The 19,675-nt window shown below is 38.8% G+C and overlaps 1 long non-coding RNA gene across 2 annotated transcripts in view; it reads left to right on the top strand.

The window, feature by feature from the left end:
* LOC137239816 (uncharacterized) overlaps nucleotides 1-19,675 on the top strand; it is a 201,804-nt gene that overhangs the window by 156,583 nt on the left and 25,546 nt on the right. The window contains exon 1 of one of the 2 annotated variants that reach the window (XR_010949490.1): nucleotides 13,957-14,577. The exons of the other annotated variant lie outside the window; for it this stretch is intronic. This is a non-coding gene — a long non-coding RNA (uncharacterized lncRNA). Of the gene's footprint in view, nucleotides 1-13,956; nucleotides 14,578-19,675 lie in introns of those variants that run through there. 2 annotated transcript variants of the gene reach the window in all.

The raw sequence follows: 19,675 nt of genomic DNA on the forward strand, positions 1-19,675 counted from the left end.
AGAACTGCTAAGTCACTTCAAGTCCGCCGAGTCCGACTATGAAATAATCCGAGAAATAATGGAACGGAAACAGCAGCCCGCAGAAGCTTTCGACGACTTCTATAGCGAAGTCCACAACCTGACGTTCCGTTTGCGGAAGAGGATCCCTGAGAGGGAATTGGTTGGCATAATTAGGGGAAATCTTAAACCGTACCTAGCCAACTTGACCTTCGCCATTAAAATGGACTCGTTGGCGGAGCTCAAAGCTGAGTGTAAGAGAGCGGAAAAACTCATCAAGGAAAATAAGAACCGGTCCAAACCAGTTAATGAGATAGGGTACGAACAGCCCGATATACTGGGAGAGAGAAAGTTAGAAGCTTTTGATAGGAAGCCTCAGCGCCCACCCCAATACCAACCACAACCACAACCCCTACACCAAACCCCAGCCAACCCCAATAGTGTTCGTCCTTCTGTTAGTCCTGCGTCTAAGTCGACTGTGAATTCCTTTTGTGCTTCTCCCTTCCACTTGATGCTGTGTTTTTCGTGCGGTATGCCGGTGGATCACTTTGTGAAAAACCCGGCGGAAGCCCAAAAGCCGAATAAGTGTACGTCCTCGTTTCACAATATGGTCTGTTTTGCTTGTGGTAGTGATTCGTCCTTTTGTGTATTTAAGCCTCAGCAGGGAAACCCGAGACTGCCGGAGTTGACCGGGGACTCCAGCCAGAGGACAGACAACCCGGCAACCCAGCAGTAAAGATTTTGAAGAAGGAAATGAAAGAGAATAAAGTTAAGGTAGAGGAAAGGATAACAGAAAAACGGGAGGTCAAAAGTTTGCACCAGAGGAAGTTAGATTACGAGGAGGCAAGACGTAGGATTTTTTGTGAAGCAATACTAAACAATAGGAGAAACAGAAATTTTAAAAAGATAGAAAAGATGAGGGAGAAGGGGAAATATTTCAAACGTTTAAGAAATAAAATAATTTCAACAATTGTGACTGTAAAAGGCGATAACAGGTTTTTCGCCAAAACCGCGATAGGAGGTAGGTAAGTTTTAGCTCTCTTGGACTCAGGGGCGAGTGTCAGCTGTTTAGGGAAAGGCTCAGCGGCACTCCTGTGCAGTAAAGAGGCCTTGATTGTGCCAATCAGGGGCCAACATATCCGGACCGCGAACGGGGAGGAAACCGCCGTGGTAGGGGTCATAAAGTTACCAGTCGTGTGGGATAATACGACCAGGGAATTAGAATTTTTGATAGTTCCTGATCTGCAACAGGAAGTATATTTTGGGATAGATTTTTGGCAGGCCTTTGGTATGAGTGTTGTGAGTAAGGGTGTGAGTGGTAGTGTGAATGGTGCCAGTGTGGCGGAGCTCGTGCCTGCCGAGGGTGACTTGTCTTTTGACGCTGTGCAGCACGTTTTATCGCCGGAGCAAGATGATATGTTGGAGCGCGTGAAGACCCAATTCCCGTCCTTCGCGGTACTGGGGTTAGGCCGGACAGACAAAGGGGAACACGTCATCGAGGTGGTGGACGAGAATCTGCCGGTCAAGCAACGCCATTATCCAATTTCGCCGGCCATACAAAAACTCATATACGCAGAGTTAGATCGAATGTTGGACATGGGAGTCATCGAGGAGTCCAACAGTAGTTGGAATTCCCCCGTATCACTGGTCATTAAAGGAACGAAGAACCGGCTGTGCCTAGATGCTCGCAAAGTGAATGAAAGAACTATAAAGGACGCATACCCCTTACCACATATTGATGGAATTTCGAGCCGCCTACAAAACACAAGGTATATTTCCGCAATCGACTTAAAGGATGCTTTCTGGCAGATTCCCCTCGAGAGGAAATCACGTGAAAAGACTGCCTTCACTGTCCCTGGCCGACCCCTTTACCAATTTACCGTCATGCTTTTCGGGTTGTGCAATGCAGCACAACGAATGTGTCGTCTCATGGACAAGGTCATTCCGGCCGCTTTACGTGAATGTGTTTTTGTTTATCTTGACGATTTGTTAGTTTGTTCTGTAGATTTGGAGTCCCATGTGTGTTTATTGGAAAAGGTCGCTCGGTGTCTTCGCGAGGCTAAGTTAACAATTAACGTAGAAAAAAGCAAGTTTTGTTTTAAAGAAGTTCGCTATTTAGGATACGTAGTCGGGGATGGTTGTATCAGAACGGACGCCAGCAAAGTGGTAGCTGTGAGGGACTTTCCAGTTCCGAAAACCCCGAAGCAACTACGACGGTTCCTGGGTATGTCGGGCTGGTACCGACGTTTTATACAGGACTATGCGACTATTGCAGCCCCGCTGCACGACTGCCTCAAGAAAGACAAAATCAAAAGGTTTGCAATGACGGAAGAAGCAATGAAATCATTTGAAATTTTAAAGCAGAGGTTGGTTACTGCACCGGTGCTCACACATCCTGACTTTAAGCGTCGTTTCTATATTCAATGTGATGCATCAACGGACGGAGTGGGAGGGGTTTTGTTTCAGTTGGACGATGACCAGAACGAAAGACCGATTGCCTACGTTTCGGCAAAACTAAATAAAGCGCAGAAGAACTACAGCATAACAGAACTAGAATGCTATGCGGCCATCGTGAGTGTTAAAAGATTCCGACCTTATGTGGAAGGAACCCCGTTCACCATCATAACTGATCATGCCAGCCTCAAATGGCTCATGAATCAGAAAGATCTTTCTGGGAGGTTGGCAAGGTGGAGTTTGAAACTCCAGGGTTATGATTTCGATATCCAACATCGAAAAGGTGCGCAAAACGTGGTTCCCGACACACTCTCGCGAATGCACATGGACGAAATACTGACGAACGACAGAGCCATAGACGTGTGTCTCGAGTCACCATGCTTCGAGTCGGAGGAGTATACGGAGTTAAAAAAGACGGTGACCGAGAACAGAGATAAGTTGCCAGACTTATGCATATCGGACGGTTACGTTTATAAACGGACGCAATTCGACAGGGGGGACGAGCTTCTAGCGGACCAGACCTGGAAGCTCTGGGTTCCGTCGGAACTGCGACCGGGGCTGGTAGAGTCGTCTCATAGCTCACCGTCCGCTGGTCATGGTGGCATCCACAAAACACTGTCCCGACTACGTCAGAAATATTACTGGCCAGGAATGGTCACAGATGTATGCGCCCATATAAAAGATTGCGAAACTTGCAAAACAAACAAAACTCAAAACGTGTTTAAACAACCCATGATGGGAAAGCAAAAGCTCACAGAGCGACCTTTCCAACGTTTATTCATTGATTTTATGGGTCCTTATCCTCGTTCTAGTGATGGTAACGTGTATGTCTTTGTTTGTCTAGATCACTTTACTAAGTTTGTGTTCTTAAAACCTATGAGAAGGGCCACTTCAGCTGAGGTTATAAAATTTCTAGAGAAAGAAGTCTTCCACGTGTTTGGTGTGCCCGAATATGTCCATTCGGACAACGGCAAACAATTCGGCTCGGAAATATTCAAAGAGTTTTTGGAGAAATACGGCACGACACACGTGAGAACTGCATTTTATTCACCTCAGGGTAACGCTGCGGAAAGAGTCAACCGATCTGTGCTGCAGATAATTAGGTCCTTCATAAAGGGCAACCAAAAGAACTGAGACAAATGCGTCAGCGATGCCGCATTTGCACTACGCAGCGTTACTCACTCAGCCATCAACATGTCGCCATACTATGCCACTTTCGGTATGCCTATGATACAGCATGCTGCATCATATGAGCTATATCGGAAGTTGGCGGCGTTGAAGGATGGTGACGTGGAGATAGATATGGCTGGTGATAAGATGCAGCTCATAAGAAAGAGAATTATGAAGGAGCTGAAGCTGGCCCACGATAGAAGTCAAAAGGTCTACGACGCCAGGAGTAAGGATATAAAGTTTCAGATTGGACAAGTGGTATATCGCCGAAACTTTAAACAAAGTTCCCAAGCCGAAAATTACAACGCTAAATTAGCTCCAAAACAAGTAAGATGTATTGTTTTAAACGTTATAGGGAACTCTATGTATGAACTTGGCGACAGCAATGGGAAAAAGATCGGCGTATACCACGCTAAAGACATTTTTGCAAAATAGCTTAATATTTTTTTTTGTAGTATTAGTACTCTTGTTCTTTGTTATTTATTTATTTGTCGACGTATTGTATTTATTAGTTTATTGACGTATGTGATTATAGTATTAAATTATTTTTATTTATATTTTCTTTTTTTTACATTTTGCTTTATTTGATTATTTTTGCATTTATTTATTTTTTTTATTTTATTTATTTATTTATTTTACCTACTTGACTATTTGATTTGTGATTTTTTTTTTATACATTTTTTTTGCCATCTGTGATATTTTATTTTATAATTTTTTTTTGTTGTTCTGCTAACTGTGATATTTTATTTTATTTATTTTTTTTTTTATTTTTTTTATTTTATCTGTGATATCTTAGTTACTATTAGATATGTAGAGTAGTATCTGTGATATACGTTTAAGTAGTAGCATTAGCCCAGTGACTTAGTTCGTAGTTAAACAGAACAAAAGTTTAAAGGCGTGAAAAAAAAATAGGCCCGGCATTGAGTCGTGGGTCGAGGCCACACGTTGGACACAGGAAATAATACTTAGCAGGCTGCGTTTGGATTCTTTACGCACACGCTCCATAGTGCAGACACCATCGGCGGTTGCGAGCCTGTAACGACAGCCTGTCTCCATACTGGCTTGAATGAGTGGCAGAGTGTATATGCGTCTATGTGTTTATGTGTTTTGTGTCCAGGTCCGTGCCTTAGCCGCAATGTTGCCATTAAAATAATATTAACATGATAACATTAACATTGACAACATTGTGCCTGTAGGGAACACAATGTTGCAACGGAAATTAGATGTTGCGCTTGGCATCATGTTGTTACAATAAGAAAAATTTCACCATGTTGCTAACAACCTAGCAGCCTTGACGAATGGTATGTAACTATGTGTTTGTTCTGTTCGGTATTATGTAGGTGGATGGGTATTTGTGAAAGGCTATGAACGTGTGGATGCATCAGTGTAAGCGGCCAAGGCGCGAACCAAATGTATCTGTGTAGGTGTTCGTTTTGTGGAGCGGTAAGCGTGTGAAGGTATGAGTGAAAAATACGTATGGATGAAAAATACGGGAAAGCCGAGAAGAAAGTTTGGCATGTATAGGTAGGAATTTTCCGTTTCTGAGTGACGTTCCGCTGCCACGGCGGTAGCTATAAAAGGGCGCAACGTTAGGCAACGGACAAAGTATTACGTTATCAAGTGCCCAGTGCGAGTGAGTAAATATTTAAAAGTTTGTGCCCCGAAAAAAATATATTAAAAAGTTTGAAGTGCGCGGCTTAAAGCGAAAAAAAAAAAGGTTGTAGTGCGTGAATAAAAGTGAAACTTTAAGTTGTGCGCGCCGAAGGTTTCGCGAAACGTGAGAAAAAAAAAAAAAGACGCACAAAGAAGTAAAGGCTAGGGATATCCTGCCCACCACCAAGCAGTCCCCAACTCAGGACAGCAGCAGAAGTTCCTGGTAAGTACAATGGTTTTCGCTGCCCTTGAATTTTTTTATCTCCCACCAACTTGGCATACCCACTGGGAAGCTGGCGTCCACAAAGCCAATTTTCCAAGCAAGCCAAAAGCAAATTTGCATGCATATATGCACGCCTCCGTACAGACACATGTATGTCGGTGTGTATATTAATCATGCAAACAAAAAAAAAAAAAAAAAAAAAAAAAACACAAAAAAAAAAATAGTTTTAGCATCACCAGGCTTCTTGCATTAGGAATTCCCCAAGAATAATGTTTTTCTTTCCTTATATTAACAGGACACTCCCTTTTGGAAAGAACGCACTGGGCAGAGCATTGCAAATTACAGGTTTGCGGCCTAAAGGCTGAATTAGCGACATACCGCTCCAACAATAGCAACCACGAGTTTTGGTATTGGCGGCGCAACGCCAACAGTAATCGTCACAACACTTTATTATTTAGCCGACAGCAAAGCAATTTTAGCAACATGTCTTATTGGAGGGGTTAGAACGCAGCAACAACAGCAACTCCATTGGTACCGGCAAACAACATCCACTACAGCATTTCTTTGTTGGCAACGCACGGCCGCAACAACCACAACTTGTATAGATTTATATCTTAGTAACATACCGCTCGACTACAACAACACTATTTTTGTGAGATTGGCGGCGCACCGCCCAACAACCAGTACAACAACGTTCGTATATCGGCGACGTATCGCCCAACCACTATTACTACACATCCACAAGCACTACACTATAATTTTATTTGGTGGCGCACACCACTACAACCACAGTGAAAACACAAGAACTTGGCAATATCGAGGAGGAGCATTTTCCACCAGCGGCACTGGGTCGCAACAACAATACCCACAAGCGCTACACTAAGTCGTTATATATTGGCGCGCAATACAACAACAACGGCAACGACACCACAGGTAACTAAAATCCTTGGGAGCTAACACAACAAATAAAGAAAAACGGCAGCAACCGTCACAATAAAGTTGGCAGCAACATTTCCATATTTTGGCCCTTGAAACTACAACAAGCACAGGCGGAGAGAGGAACGGCCCCGGCGTTGGATTTGGTCACCACATTATTTTTGTATATTGTATTTTTTTATTATTACGTTTATTTATATCTCTTTTATATTGTCGGAAGGAGCATACTTTTAGTAGGAAACAGGAAACAGGGGTCATTTAGTTTCAGGGGTCACACATATATGGTGTTAAAGTGAATCCCAAACTTTAACACCATACTTCCTAACGGTGGCACTCTCGCTCCCATTTAAATTTCCTCATTCGTTTATTCCTTTCATTCCCTTTTTTTTTTTGTTTCTTCGGTCTGACATTCCATTGTCTTTTTTTTTTTTGTTTCCCTCCCTTTTTTTTGATCTTTCCTTACCAGATACATATTTTTTCTTACGTGTTCCTTTCTTTTGGCTATGCATGGTAGCCGTAACTCAGGATTGTTAAACTTTGAGTTTTTAAAATTTTCTTTTGCTTTTTTTGATTTTTTTGGGAAAAAAAAAAAAAATTACATTTTTTTTATTTTTATTCCGGCCAATATACCGCGTTATTAGGCTCACACCCTGAAATTGTAATGATGCCTTCAGCATAATAGGCATTCTTTGTTTTGCTGGTGCGAATATACTTTAAACACGTTTCACCATCACGTTGATAGAATTAATACTACCAAAGCACTCATTACTAAAGATCACTAGCGAGTGATCTTGGCTGAGTGATTGCGGGTGGCCAACGTGGGCGTGGCCTGTAGAATTGTATGCATGCTAGGAGTATTTCTTTTCAGCATTTTCAGCAAAGCTACTCAACTGCAGCGGCGCCGTTGGATAAGGAGAGTAACTTGGTGAGTGTTTTGAGTGAAATATAAAAATTTATCAATATACACCTGTTTAGTTGTATGTACATGTGTTAGTACAGATTCCTGCTCTTGCAAAAATAGAACAGGAATTAGCAAAGCAGAAAAATAGAAACAGATTGCAACGAACATATGTGCATGCATGAAAAACGTCACAAACGTATATTTGCACTTACATACATACCATTTACTTCCATATACACATAAATTCTTTTCCTTGTTGACCTACTTTTGCTGTGTACATAATTGATCTTATGTTTATTTGAGCGGTTGCGGTAGGTCAGGGATTAGGGTACTTGAATTTTTTTTATTCGCCCTCTTATTTTATTTTATTTGAATTTGTACCTTTAGAATTAGAATTAGCTCCTATTAATAATACCGCATTAGGGTGGCCCTAAAAGTTTAATTTTTTTCTTTGAGACCAGACACTTTGTCTATTAGCCGTAGGTATTTTTTATAGAATTGAATTTGGAATGTATCCACTGGTTCTTGCACTCTTATGAATTTTTAATGTTCGCCAGTAATAAAAGTTAGCATTAAGTTTGAGCAATTTTTTTATTGTTACTTTGAGTAAACTTTTGAAGCCCTTGGAAAATTATTTTGTAGTAAACTTTGAGTTTAAAGTTTTATTGAAATTATTGAACTGGTAGTAGGGTGTTAGTCGGTAATTTGTAAACCAAAAAAAATTTTGTAAATAAATTATAAGAATTATGTTTGGATGAAATTTTAAGACATTCATAATGCAGGGCTAAGTCGAATTTTGGTGTTGGTGCTGCGCTTGCGCGCGGTAAGGTAAGGTGAAGGTGAGTAATAGGGAAATGACTTATTGACGGATGGACAGACTCAGGTCAGGTTTGGGGGCACTGTAAGTAGATAGGAGTCAGCACGGTGCCCACGGTGCAGTACAAGTTGCACTGCAGAGGGAGGGTAGACTCCACCTGACAGGACAGGCCTCCAGCTTTTTCTGTCCCTTAGGCTTTCCCCTTCTAACTTTGCCCCTCACGTTTATTTCTATCTTTTTCAGCTTTTTCTCTCCTTTCCTTACACATGCAGGTATGAACCCTCTTTTTGTTCATGTGGCTGCGGGTGAGGTCGGTGGTGCAATACCCCGCCCAAGACGACGAGCTAGCCTGGGCCCGCAAGCATACCTGCTTGCCGCCGCTCCTCGCCACCCCAACAAGTCAGTCACGTAACATATACTGACTATGCACGCTATGATGCCAGTTGCCGTTTTGACCTAAAATCAAAGACGTTTTTGGGACGTTTTTTTGTTTCGTTTAATATACATACAACGTGAAATTTTCCGATTCAGTCAAGTTGCAGTTAAATAATAATAAACCAATTTGAAATAAGAGAATATATAATAAAATAAAATAAGAACTAAAATAAATTAGCATAAAAGGCAATATAAAAAATTTAATGTTATATTTTTGTAACTTTTTTTTTCGTTCAGTATAAGACGTACTTTATCTAAAATGAGGATTAAATCTGCAAATGCAAAAACATTTTCGGGCAAATTTGCCATTAATTGTTATAAAAAAATTAGTTAGTTTCAACTAAAGTTAACTCATTATTTGTGATTTCATGTTTTTTTGAAAACAACTAAAATAAAAAACAAAGAATCTGTTAAATAAAGACTTATGTATTTACGTTTAAGTGAAATTTGCCACAAAAAATGGGCCGGTCAAAAATTAATTCTATTTAAGATTTTTTGGTACGCTACAAATTATTTTGGAACAATTTTTTAGGATTATGGTAGAGACTATTATAGGTAAGTGGCTACAATGGGGAACCATGTTTGTATGTAGGTGAAGCATTTGTGCTTTCGAATTTAGCGAGTATACATAAAATTTGAAATTCACATTAGAAAACTTAGACAACTGTTCCCAAAGACGGCGCGCTTGTGCATAAAGGTTTAGGCCTTTGAAATTCGCATTAGAAAACTTAGATAATTGTTCCCAAAGATGGCGCGCTTGTGCACGAAAATGACTTACGATATTTGTATGAATTGTTCGAATTTACAAAAAACTTTTTCTATTAATTATAAACAAATAGAGTAATATTTGTTAACAAAAATATGCCTATGCACTGCGGCTGATCAATACGAATCGTTTCTCATAACTTTTATATGATTTTACGTATGCTAAGTATGCGAAACAGCCTGTCAATTGATTGTATGGAAATTTTGTGAGCGTATTAATATATAGATAGTGGGTAATATACTGAATATGCACGCTATGATGCCGGTTGCCGTTTTGACCTAAAATCAAAGACGTTTTTGGGACGTTTTTTGGTTTCTTTAATATACAACGTGAAATTTTCCGATTCAGTCAAGTTGCAGTTAAATAATAATAAACCAATTTGAAATAAGAGAATATATCATAAAATAAAATAAGAACTGAAATAAATTAGCACAAAAGGCAATATAAAAAATTTTATGTTATATTTTTGTAACTTTTTTTCGTTCAGTATAAGACGTACTTTATCTAAAATGACGGTTAAATCTGCAAATGAAAAAACATTTTCGGGCAAATTTGCCATTAATTGTTATAAATAAATTAGTTAGTTTCAACTAAAGTTAACTCATTATTTGTGATTTCATGTTTTTTTGAAAACAACTAAAATAAAAAACAAAGAATCTGTTAAATAAAGACTTATGTATTTACGTTTAAGTGAAATTTGCCACAAAAAATGGGCGGTCAAAAATTAATTCTATTTAAGATTTTTTGGTACGCTACAAATTATTTTGGAACAATTTTTAAGGATTTTGGTAGAGACTATTATAGGTAAGCGGCAACAATGGGTAACCATACAATTTTTTAGGATTTTGGTAGAGACTATTATAGGTAAGCGGCTACAATGGGGAACCATATTTGTATGTAGGTGAAACATTTGTGCTTTCGAATTTAGCGAGTATACATAAAATTTGAAATTCACATTAGAAAACTTAGATAATTGTTCCCAAAGATGGCGCGCTTGTACACGAAAATGACTTACGATATTTGTATGAATTGTTCGAATTTACAAAAAAATTTTTCTATTAATTATAAACAAATAGAGTAATATTTGTTAAAAAAAAATAGGCCTATGCACTGCGGCTGATCAATACGAATCGATTCATATAACTTTTATATGATTTTACGTATGCTAAGTATGCGAAACAGACTGTCAATTGATTGTATGGAAATTTTATTAGCGTATTAATATATAGATAGTGGGTAATATACTGACTATGCACGCCATGATGCCGGTTGCCATTTTGACCTAAAATCAAAGACGTTTTTGGGAAGTTTTTTGGTTTCGTTTAATATACAACTACCACCACTCCCTTTTAAAATACTCATTAACACCTTTCGTTTGATACCCATATCGTACAAACACATTCTAGAGTCACCCCTGGTCCACCTTTGTGGCGATATCTCGAAAAGGCGTCCACCTATAGAACTATGCCCACTCCCTTTTAAATATTCTTTAAAACCTTCCATTTATACCCATGTCATACAAACACATTCTAGCGTCACCCCTGGTCCACCTCTATCGCCATATCTCGAAAAGGCGTCCACCTATACAACTAAGGCCCACTCCCTTTTAAAATACTCATTAACAGCTGTCATTTGATACCCATATCGTACAAACAAATTCTAGAGTCACCCTGGTCCACCTTTATGGCGATATCTCGAAAAGGCGCCCACCTATGGAACTAAGGATCACTCCCTTTTAAAATACTCATTAACACCTTTCGTTTGATACCCATATCGTACAAACACATTCTAGAGTCACCCCTGGTCCACCTTTGTGGCGATATCTCGAAAAGGCGTCCACCTATAGAACTATGCCCACTCCCTTTTAAATATTCTTTAAAACCTTCCATTTATACCCATGTCATACAAACACATTCTAGCGTCACCCCTGGTCCACCTCTATCGCCATATCTCGAAAAGGCGTCCACCTATACAACTAAGGCCCACTCCCTTTTAAAATACTCATTAACAGCTGTCATTTGATACCCATATCGTACAAACAAATTCTAGAGTCACCCTGGTCCACCTTTATGGCGATATCTCGAAAAGGCGCCCACCTATGGAACTAAGGATCACTCCCTTTTAAAATACTCATTAACACCTTTCGTTTGATAGCCATATTGTACAAACACATTCTAGAGTCACCCCTGGTCCACCTTTATGGCGATATCTCGAAAAGGCATCCACCTATAGAACTAAGCCCCACGCCCTTTTAAAATACTCATTAACACCTTTCGTTTGATACCCATATTGTACCAACGCATTCTAGAGTCACCCCTGGTCCACCTTTATGCCGATATCTCGAAAACGCGACAACCTATACAGCTACCACCACTCCCTTTTAAAACCCTCATTAATACCTTTAATTTGATACGCATATCGTACAAACACATTCTAGAGTCACCCCTGGTCCACCTTTATGGCGATATCTCGAAAAGGCGTCCACCTACAGAACTAAGCCCCACTCCCTTTTAAAATACTCATTAACACGTTTCGTTTGATACCCATATTGTACAAACGCATTCTAGAGCCACCCCTGGTCCACATTTATGCCGATATCTCGAAAACGCGACAACCTATACAACTACCACCACTCCCTTTTAAACCCCTCATTAATACCTTTAATTTGATACCCATGTCGTACAAACACATTCTAGAGTCACCCCTGGTCCACCTTTATGGCGATATCTCGAAAAGGCGTCCACCTATAGAACTAAACCCCACGCCCTTTTGTAATACTCATTAACACGTTTCGTTTGATACCCATATTGTACAAACGCATTCTAGAGCCACCCCTGGTCCACATTTATGCCGATATCTCGAAAAGGCGTCCACCTATAGAACTAAACCCCACGCCCTTTTGTAATACTCATTAACACGTTTCGTTTGATACCCATATTGTACAAACGCATTCTAGAGTCACCCCTGGTCTACCTTTATGCCGATATCTCGAAAACGCGACAACCTATACAACTACCACCACTCCCTTTTAAACCCCTCATTAATACCTTTAATTTTATACCCATGTCGTAAAAACGCGTTTTAGAGTCACCCCTGGTCCACCTTTATGGCGATATCTCGAAAAGGCGTCCACCTATAGAACTAAGGCCCACTCCCTTTTAAAATGTTTGTGGTTATTACTGTAGTCAAACCCGTTTAATTTTAGTAAAACTTTAATTAACGTAACTTTTATGTTACACAGAAAAACTATGGAACTTATATATATTAAATATTACAAATTAAAATGTATTAAGGTAAAATGATATTGCACGTCTTCACCGGTATGTTGATCGATTCGCTCTTCGAGTATATCGTAACTTTTTAGTAAGCCATTAAGTGCACTTGCATTTCCATTATTGGTGATTGCTTTTGGTTTGTTCTTTCGTATGTTGGGTTGCCACCCCAATTATGTCTGAGCCGGTTGCCACAATGTTCATTAACCCCTTTCATTTGATACCCATATCGTACAAACAAATTCTAGGGTCACCACTGGTCCACCTTTATGGCGATATCTCGAAAGGGCGTCCACCTACAGAACTAAGCCCCACGCCCTTTTAAAATACTCATTAACACCTTTCGTTTGATACCCATATTGTACAAACGCATTCTAGAGTCAACCCTGGTCCACCTTTATGCCGATATCTTGAAAACGCGACAACCTATACAACTACCACCATTCCCTTTTAAAACCCTGATTAATACCTTTTATTTGATACCCATATCGTACAAACACATTCTAGAGTCACCCCTGGTCCACCTTTATGGCGATATCTCGAAAAGGCGTCCACCTACAGAACTAAGCCCCACGCCCTTTTAAAATACTCATTAACACGTTTCGTTTGATACCCATATTGTACAAACGCATTCTAGAGCCACCCCTGGTCCACATTTATGCCGATATCTCGAAAAGGCGTCCACCTATAGAACTAAACCCCACGCCCTTTTGTAATACTCATTAACACGTTTCGTTTGATACCCATATTGTACAAACGCATTCTAGAGTCACCCCTGGTCCACCTTTATGCCGATATCTTGAAAACGCGACAACCTATACAACTACCACCATTCCCTTTTAAAACCCTCATTAATACCTTTTATTTGATACCCATATCGTACAAACACATTCTAGAGTCACCCCTGGTCCACCTTTATGGCGATATCTCGAAAAGGCGTCCACCTACAGAACTAAGCCCCACGCCCTTTTAAAATACTCATTAACACGTTTCGTTTGATACCCATATTGTACAAACGCATTCTAGAGTCACCCCTGGTCCACATTTATGCCGATATCTCGAAAACGCTACAACCTATACAACTACCACCACTCCCTTTTAAACCCCTCATTAATACCTTTAATTTGATACCCATGGCGTACAAACACATTCTAGAGTCACCCCTGGTCCACCTTTATGGCGATATCTCGAAAAGGCGTCCAACTATAGAACTAAGGCCCACTCCCTTTTAAAATACTCATTAACACCTTTCATTTGATACCCATATCGTACAAACAAATTCTAGAGTCAACCGTTCAAAAGAAATAAAGAAGAAGTGAAAGAAGACGGACGTGTTTTTATTTGATCCGTGTCAGTTTTTATTTTCTTGCGCAATCGGGCTTTTAATTTTTAATCTGAATTGTTAAATAAACTCGTTGATGAGCAAAAAATATAAAATCCAAATTGGAATTTGTGAAGACAGTGACTTTGTAAACAAATTTTTATGAAAAATTGGTTGCGGATTAGGCAAAATGCCGCCGTCTGAATGCAAAGAATGCTTGGTAAAACTGGTGCAAATAGACGATGCGATTTCATGATCGGGTGGATGTGGAACTTTTTCTGCATACAATGCAGTAACATGAAAAGAACAGAAATTAAACTATTGATTCAAAATGCAAATTTAAAGTGGTTTTGCAATCAATGCTCGGTATGTGATACTAATACCAAATTTATTGAAATAAAACATTTGATAAAAGTTGTGATCAAAAGAGACTAGGAAAAACAGAAATGAAGGATATAATTGAAGAAGCATTATTTCACAAAATACAGCAGTTGAAAGTTAGTCTGATGACTGATTTCAATTCACTGCTTGAACATAATGTGGAAATTAAAATTAATCAAATGAGAAAAGATATTCTGTCTGAGTTATCACAAACAATAGAAAATAATAGCGAAAAATTAAATGAAGTTTTGGTGGGTACCAGCCTAAACAACAACACAAATGTAAACAAAAAAATTACATACATATGCACAAGCCTCACAAAGTGAAAATAGGATTGTTAATAAACCGAAAGGCAAAGCAAAGAAAAATAAACACACCAAAGTAGAGCTGCATCACGCTGGAACCCGCTTTGAAAAAATACAAATTTTTTTTGTGATTTCTATAACTACAAACGATGAAATTAATTGTAGTGAAATAAATTTTTTTGTAGTTTTTATAGTTACTCCGAAAATATAATACGTTCTGCGGAAACCAAGCAATTTAAGTAAATTTGGTTTTTTTCTTTTTGAAATACGTTTTAAATCGTTTGTAGTTTTTCATACGAAAAAATTTTTTTTTTTTGGTCCACAGGTTTCGGAGATATCGCTAACGCATCTCAAAAAACCAAGAACGCAGCAATTTGGAATCACTAAAAGTACTTTACCTATAACTACAAACGATGAAATTGATTGTTGTGAAATTCATTTTTTTGTAGTTTTTATAGTTACTCCGAAAATATAATACATTGTGCGGAAACCAAGCAATTTAAGCAAATTTGGGTTTTTTCTTTTTGAAATACGTTTTAAATCGTTTGTAGTTTTTCATAGGAAAACAAATTTTTTTTTGGTCCACAGGTTTCGGAGATATCGCTAACGCATCTCAAAAAAACCAAGAACGCAGCAATTTGGAAGCACTAAAAGTACTTTTCCTACGTATTTCAAAAAGAAAAAACCCAAATTTGCTTAAATTGTTTGGTTTCCGCACAATGTATTATATTTATTATTTTCGGAGTAACTATAAAAACTACAGAAAAATTATTTCACTACAATCAATTTCATCGTTTGTAGTTATAGGAAAAGTACTTTTAGTGATTCCAAATTGCTGCGTTCTTGGTTTTTTTGAGATGCGTTAGCGATATCTCCGAAACCTGTGGACCAAAAAAAAAAAATTTTTTTTCGTATGAAAAACTACAAACGATTTAAAACGTATTTCAAAAAGAAAAAAACCAAATTTACTTAAATTGCTTGGTTTCCGCAGAATGTATTATATTTTCGGAGTAACTATAAAAACTACAAAAAAATTAATTTCACTACAATTAATTTCATCGTTTGTAGTTTGATAAGCCAAGTCAAAGAGCACTTGACTAGCATCAATTCCAAGGCAGATATAATTAAACACTTTGGTCGCTTTGATGCTGTGGCAGCGGCTTGAGATAAGAAGAAAAAACTTGCCGCTTGCTACGTTCTAAAGCGATCAAAGAATTTATGTAAATCCGCGTATACAGACATATATATATATACATATGAATGTTCGTAGCAATTAGCCAACGAAATACAATAGGCACGAGCCAAATCATGTGTCGTCGGTGGTTAAAAGTGTTGCCGTTTGTAGCTTTCATCAAATGACAGCTAAAACGGGAAAATTATTATTAATACTAAAATAAACGAATTTATTGCTCATTTGCGACATAATGTTATTTTTCTTGGCAAAATTACTTTAATTCAGTTCGCCCCTCCCATTTATTACTTTTTATCTACGAAAATAGTGTAAAATTCTTACTTTGTACTGACATGTGATAAACAAGTCAGCATATACAATATGACGTCACAGTGCGAATTCGGGCCAGAAACGGGTAAAACTCGACTTTTATGTATTAATTGCAACACAGCTGCTGAAAACTTGGTTTTTTGACTGCGCGAACAATTTTTCGACAGAGTAATGCGGCAGTTACTCACGAACGTACGTACCAAAAACGTGTCAGCTGACACGACCTATCTTATGAGTGTGCAATGTAAACGAAAACTCACCGACGTGCAACGCCCGTACGTACGTATCCCGGAACGTAGAAATCAAAACAATTTTGATTTTTTCCGTATGAACGTGTCAGCTGATCGCTCTCTCACTAGACAGAGTTGCCTAGTAAACTTTTGCGGTAATTTTTGACCGTTTGCAGTTTTATGCAAAAACACCTAATTAAAGTTTGAATAATTTTGAAAATAATTCGAAATAATTATGTAAAAGTGCAGATTATAAATATGTAATCTATTTATATTTATTTAATATTAATTCCAGCCTTTTACAACATCAAAAATTAAATTGGAAAAAGTTGATGTTTCCATAATACACACACAAATATGTTATGTACATGTACACAGACGCACACATTGATTCCTACGGGCTTGAGAGTTCGGCCAAACGTGTTTCGTACGACAAACGTCCGTACGTACGGCACACGTCGGTGGGTAATTGTCGCTTAAGATCAGGTTTTTCAAATAGCAAATTAAAATTTCCATAAGCTCTGTCAACTCGGCAATTCGGCATATTGGAAAATTATTTGCAACAAGTAAGGAAGGCTAAGTTCGGGTGTAACCGAACATTACATACTCAGTTGAGAGCTGTGGAGGCAAAGTAAGGGAAATCACCATGTTGTAAAAGGAACCTAGGGTAACCCTGGAATGTGTTTGTATGACATTTGTATCAAATGGAAGGTATTAAAGAGTATTTTAAGAGGAAGTGGGCCATAGATCTATAGATGGACGCCATTTAGGGATATCGCCATAAAGGTGGACCAGGCCTGACTCGAGAATTTGTTTGTACGATATGGGTATCAAATGAAATGTGTTAATGATAATTTTAAAAGGGAGTGGGCGTAAGTTCTATAGGTGGACGTCTTTTCGAGATATCGCCATAAAGGTGGACCAGGGGTGACTCTAGAATTTATTTTGTACGATATGGGTGTCAAATAAAAGGTATTAATGAGTATTTTAAAAGAGCGCGGGCCTAAGTTCTATAGATGTACGCCTTTTCGAGATATCGCCATAAAGATGGACCAGGGGTGACTCTAGAATTTGATGGTACTATATGGGTATCAAATGAAAGGTGTTAATGAGTATTTTAAAAGGGAGTGGGCCTAAGTTCTATAGGTGGACGCATTTCGGAATATCGTTATAAAAGTGGACCTGGGTTGACTCTAGAATGCGTTTGTACAATATGGGTATCAAATGAAAGGTGCTAATGAGTTTTTTAAAAGGGTGTGGGCCTTAGTTCTATAGGTGGACGCCTTTTCGAGATATCGCCATAAAGGTGGACCAGGGGTGACACTAGAATTTGTTTGTACGATATGGGTATCAAATGAAAGGTGTTAATGAGTATTTTAAAAGGGTGTGGGTCTTAGTTCTATAGGTGGACGCCTTTTCGAGATATCTCCATAAAGGTAGACCAGGGGTGATTCTAGAATTTGTTTGTACGATATGGGTATCAAATGAAAGGTGTTAATGAGTATTTTAAAAGGGAGTGGGCCTTAGTTTTATTTGTGGACGCCTTTTCGAGATATCGCCATAAAGGTGGACCAGGGGTGACTCTAGAACTTGTTTGTACGATATGGGTATCAAATGAAAGGTGTTAATGAATATTTTAAAAGGGAGTGGGTCTTAGTACTATAGGTGGATGCCTTTTCGAGATATCGAAATAAAGGTGGGCCAGGGGTGACTCTAGAATTTTTTTGTACGATATGGGTATCAAATGAAAGGTGTTAATGAGTATTTTAAAAGGGTGTGGGCCTTAGTTCTATAGGTGGACGCCTTTTCGAGATATCGCCATAAAGGTGGACCAGGGGTGACTCTAGAATTTGTTTGTACGATATGGGTATCAAATGAAAGGTGTTAATGAGTATTTTAAAAGGGCGTGGTCCTTAGTTCTATAGGTGGACGCCTTTTCGAGATATCGACATAAAGGTGGACCAGGGGTGACTCTAGAATTTATTTTGTACGATATGGGTGTCAAATAAAAGGTATTAAAGAGTATTTTAAAAGAGCGTGGGCCTAAGTTCTATAGATGTACGCCTTTTCGAGATATCGACATGAAGGTGGACCAGGGGTGACTCTAGAATTTGTTTGTACGATATGGGTATGAAATGAAAGGTGCTAATGAGTATTTTAAAAGGGTGTGGGCCTTAGTTCTATAGGTGGACGTCTTTTCGAGATATCGCCATAAAGGTGGACCAGGGATGACTCTAGAATTTGTTTGTACGATATGGGTATCAAATGAAAGGTGTTAATGAGTATTTTAAAAGGGTGTGGGCCTTAGTTCTATAGGTGGACGCCTTTTCGAGATATCGCCATAAAGGTAGACCAGGGGTGACTCTAGAATTTGTTTGTACGATATGGGTATCAAATGAAAGGTGTTAATGAGTATTTTAAAAGGGCGTGGTCCTTAGATCTATAGGTGGACGCCTTTTCGAGATATCGCCATAAAGGTAGACCAGGGATGACTCTAGAATTTGTTTGTACGATATGGGTATCAAATGAAAGGTATTAATGAGGGTTTTAAAAGGGAGTGGGCCTTAGTACTATAGGTGGATGCCTTTTCGAGATATCGCCATAAAGGTGGACCAGGGGTGACTCTAGAATTTGTTTGTACGATATGGGTATCAAATGAAAGGTGTTAATGAGTATTTTAAAAGGGCGTGGTGCTTAGTTCTATAGGTGGACGCCTTTTCGAGATATCGACATAAAGGTGGACCAGGGGTGACACTAGAATTTGTTTATACGATATGGGTATCAAATGAAAGGTGTTAATGAGTATTTTAAAAGGGAGTGGGCCTTAGTACTATAGGTGGATGCCTTTTCGAGATATCGCCATAAAGGTGGGCCATGGGTGACTCTAAGATTTTTTTGTACGATATGGGTATCAAATGAAAGGTGTTAATAAGTATTTTAAAAAGGCGTGGGCCTTAGTTCTATAGGTGGACGCCTTTTCGAGATATCGACATGAAGGTGGACCAAGGGTGACTCCAGAATTTGTTTGTACGATATGGGTATCAAATGAAAGGTGTTAATGAGTATTTTAAAAGGGCGTGGTCCTTAGTTCTATAGGTGGACGCCTTTTCGAGATATCGACATAAAGGTGGACCAGGGGGGAATCTAGAATTTGTTTATACGATATGGGTATCAAATGAAAGGTGTTAATGAGTATTTTAAAAGGGAGTGGGCCTTAGTACTATAGGTGGATGCCTTTTCGAGATATCGCCATAAAGGTGGGCCAGGGGTGACTCTAGAATTTTTTTGTACGATATGGGTATCAAATGAAAGG

The sequence above is a fragment of the Eurosta solidaginis genome, chromosome 2, assembly GCF_040869045.1.
Source record: "Eurosta solidaginis isolate ZX-2024a chromosome 2, ASM4086904v1, whole genome shotgun sequence".
NCBI classification, from domain to species: Eukaryota; Metazoa; Arthropoda; class Insecta; order Diptera; family Tephritidae; genus Eurosta; species Eurosta solidaginis.